This window comes from Monodelphis domestica, chromosome 4, assembly GCF_027887165.1.
Source record: "Monodelphis domestica isolate mMonDom1 chromosome 4, mMonDom1.pri, whole genome shotgun sequence".
NCBI lineage: Eukaryota > Metazoa > Chordata > Mammalia > Didelphimorphia > Didelphidae > Monodelphis > Monodelphis domestica.
This window is the reverse complement of record NC_077230.1, coordinates 72,166,218-72,170,548: the sequence shown is the minus strand read 5'-3', so window position 1 is coordinate 72,170,548 and position 4,331 is coordinate 72,166,218.

Below are 4,331 nucleotides of genomic sequence, written 5' to 3'. Positions count from 1 at the left end.
TGGGTGCATCTGTGAACTAATCCAACCACTTCGGAGAGGAATTTAGAATTACACAAAGGAATTTCTAAAACTGTGTAATCCTTTAGGTCCAGCAATACCATTGTTGGGTGTCTTTCCAAAGGACATCTTGGCAAAAGGAAAATAATCTATCTATCCCAAAATATTGATGGTAACTCCCTTTATGGAGGAAAACAAATAGAAATTGAAGGGATGCCCATCAGTTGGGAAATGGCTAAATAAATTGTGGTTATATGATTGTGATGGAATACTACTGTGTCATAGAAAATGATGAGCACACTAATTTGAAAAAAAAAAAACTAGGAAAGAACTTCAGAGGATAATGAATAGTCAAATGAGTAGAACCAAGTGACCATCATACCCTGCTACAGATTTAATACTTGAAGAATAAATTGTGAATGTTACTCCAGAGAGTGAAATGAAAAGTAGAAACATGAAAGATATAATTTATATGAACATGTCTGTCTCCCAGATTATGCCTTCTGTGATATAAGGAGTGGAGTGGAGGGGCTGGGATATTTATAGATAAATTCTATTAATAAAAAATATTTTTCAATTTTATGCTGGAAGAACTAGAAAGCTAGAAAAAGAAATGAGATCCAATTGAAAGGGTTTCTCAGAGTTTCACATCAGTATTATTTTGGGAAACTCCCGCCCCCCAACCTTCTCACTCAAGTTCTGAAAAGCCATGAAAATTCTACTTTCTCTACTATTCAGTGACAATGGTCTCCTTGCAGTTCAATCTCTCAATTCTGGGCATTTTCACTAGATTGTCCCCCGTATCTGAATGCTTTGATTCCTCTCTTCCAACTTCTGGATTCCCTGGTTTTCTTTTGGTCTCAGCTAAAATCCTGTTTTCTTCATGAATCCTTTCCCATTGCAAATGGGACATTGATGTACTGTTGGTGGAGTTGTGAACTGATCTAAACATATTCTGGAGAAAAATGTATAACTATGCCCAAAAGGCAATAAAACTTTGACCAAGCAATACTACTATTAAATCTGTATTCCAAAGAAAAATTTTTTAAGGAAAAAGACCTATATGTACAAAAATATTTATAGGACTTTTTTGTAGTGGTAAAGAATTAGAGATTGAAAGGATGCCCATCAATTAGGAAATGTCTGAACAAGTTATGGTATGTGATTTTGATAAAATTCAAAAACAGCCTCAATCACTTACTAACCATCTGACCCTGGAGAAGTCACTTAATCCTGTTTGTTTCAGTTTCTCCTCTGTAAAATGAGCTGGATGAGGAAATGACAAACCACTCTGGTATCTTCGCCAAGAAAACCCCAAATGGGGTCACAGAGAATCAGACATAACTGAAATGATTCAATAATAACAAATGTGTAGACAAGGGAAAAACAACTATGCACCTCTCTTTATTATAGATCAAAAGGTGCCTATAAAAATGACAAGAAAGTAAAATGGAAGGCATAAACATTGGCAAAGAAGAAAATTAAATAATTCTCTTTTGCAAATGATATGATTATATATATATATACATATATATATGGAGAGAGAGAGAGAGAGAGAGAGAGAGAGAGAGAGAGAGAGAACTCCAGAGAATTACTAAAAATCCTGAGATTTTTAATGGCATTATTAAAGTATCAGGGTACAAAATTAATCTACACAACCATTATCATTTCTTTGTAGTGCCAAAAAACATGAAATCTTAAAAGGAAAAATTTTACTTAAAATAACTACAAAATACATGAAATATATGGGTGTTAACCTGCTAAGATGCACTCAAGAAATAAAAATTACCAAATAGCACTCTTTACAGAAATAAAAGAGGATAAACAATTACAATGGTATTCATTTTTTGGGTTAAGCTGAACCAATATATTAAAAATATAGTTCCATCTAAATTAATTTATAGTTTTCATGCTTTACCAAGCAAATTACCAAGGGAATACATTATGGAAGGAGACAACAATAATAAATTTCATTTAAAATAACATAAGATCTAGAATCTCAAGGGAAATAATAAGAAAAAGTATGAAGAGAATATAGTATTAACAGACCTCAGGCTATATTATAAAGTGGTAGACAACAAGTTTATTTGATTCTGGTTAAAACAAAAGTAAAGAAAACAGAAAAGTAGATCAGTGTAATAGATTAGCTAACCAAGAAAGAGAAGCAATTGAAAATAGTTCAATATTTGATCAATTGAAGTTCCAATTTGAAAAACTACTGGAGGGAAGAGTCCTTTTTAAAATGAGATATGCTGGGAAAACTGGAGGACAGTCTTCCAGACATAGAATTAAACCAATATCTTATACTATATACCTAAATATGTACATATTAAGACTAAAATGTATGTATGACATAAGAGCTCACCTTAAAAAAGCAATGACTAGAAAAAGAAAGGAATTACCTTCTAATTATATGACAAAGAAATCTTAACCAAAGGGAGGATAAGAAAAGAACATAAAAAAGAAAAGAATATATCATTATTTTAAATTAATATTTACATAATATAGTGAAAACCAAATAAGAAGAGAAAATGGCAGAGAATATTTGAATCAAATATCAGTGGTACAGATTTAATATCTAAAATATATAAAGAATTGTCACAGATATGTACTACCAGGATCCATTTTTAATTATTAAATTGCCAAAGCAAATAGTATTCAAAGTAAGAATTATATATTAAAGATGATCATTTGAAAACATGTTCCCCATGGCTAATAGTAGAGGAAATGCAAATTAAAACAAATTTGAGAACTTATCTTGCACCTTGATAATTGGTAAAGGTGATAAAAAAAAAAGTCAATGTTAGAGAATCCTTCCCTTTTCCTTTCTACCAGAGAATATATGTTGTAATGTGGATAGTGAAGAGAATTATGATTCTGGATGCTAATCTAATGCTCCTTCTAGCAGTAATTTTATCTTTTTGGGATAAGGTTTTTTCACTTGTGAAATAAGGAAATTGGAAAAGATGATATAAAATTCCTTCCATCTCTAAAATTCTGTGATGCAATGCTCCTTATTTACCAAATTAACAACTAGGACTTATTTTTTCATAAATCACTGTCATTCATGGTGGCTAATATTATGAACTTTCACTTAATAATCACCTTTTCCAATTGAGGATATAATCTTTTGGAATACAACCATTTTATAAAGTAAAACAATCTTTTTGGGGGGATTTCCCCATTTCTTGAAAAAAAGGGAGGGGGCAGAGATAGTTTTGAGCCAGTGAGCAGAAAGAATAGAACCCCTAGACATGAAAAGGAACTTCTGCATTTATAAGAAAAATGTGTAGCAAAAAGTCTGACAAATTATAAGCTAAAACTCAGAAAAGAATGCAGAAATGCTATGGAAATATTTTCTGCCTAGAGAATTAAAAGGATATGTAATGCTAGAGGTCTGCACTATAAAGTAACATAGGCATGAACTGGTGCAGTATAAATAAATCTTAGATTAATTAGATAATATTACAGTACTATTTTATGACACTTGGTTGCAAGGCAATATATAAATGGCAAAATAATTATTGTAATTGTGCAAAATTTTCATCCTTCATTATGCCTATATATTTATCATCCTTGGGCAGTTTGTCTTTTAAGTCAATTGGTGATTTGAATGGATATATTTTTTTAAATGATAGAATATTAAGAATGTTTATCGGAGACTTCCGGTCAAGATGGCGGCGTAGAAACAGCGAAAGTTCAGACCTCGGAAACCCTTCCTTACTGATTGCAAACAGAGTGCTCCTACGACACTGAAATTCAGACCTGGGGAACCCTCCTCCTGGACCTGGATCAAAAGGTACCGCACCCCAAAAGCCAGAACCCTAGATCACTCGGATCTAAGGGGTAGGCAGAAGGAAGGTCCCAGGACCCACCCCCCCCAACCCAGAGTGCTGAGCCCACGGCAGCAGCAGGAACCTCAGGGCTCTGAGGACTCACTTTGAAAGCAACCTGAGCCAATATCCGGGGCGCCCAACACAGACAGCAGGGAAACATAGAGAGAAGGGGGAAGCCTGTAGCCCCCTGGCTGGGTCCTTCCATCTGAGTCTCAAGGGAGGTCCCAGCTTTAGGGCACCACCTGAACCTAATCCCATCAGGAGCACTCAGAGCTTCTGAAAAAACAAAAAACCTCAGGGCCAGTGAAGGGCTTACCTTGAAAACAACCCAGGCCAGTCTCCAGGGATTCAACACAGATGGTGGAGGAGGAGGTTTTTTGCTTCAGGGCTCATTCAGCCCAAACCAGGTGAACCAAATCCCATCAGGAGCCCTCAGAGCCCAGGCAGGCCATGCTCCTCCCCCCTTAGAGAGCAGGGTCTTCTGAAAAAACAGAAATC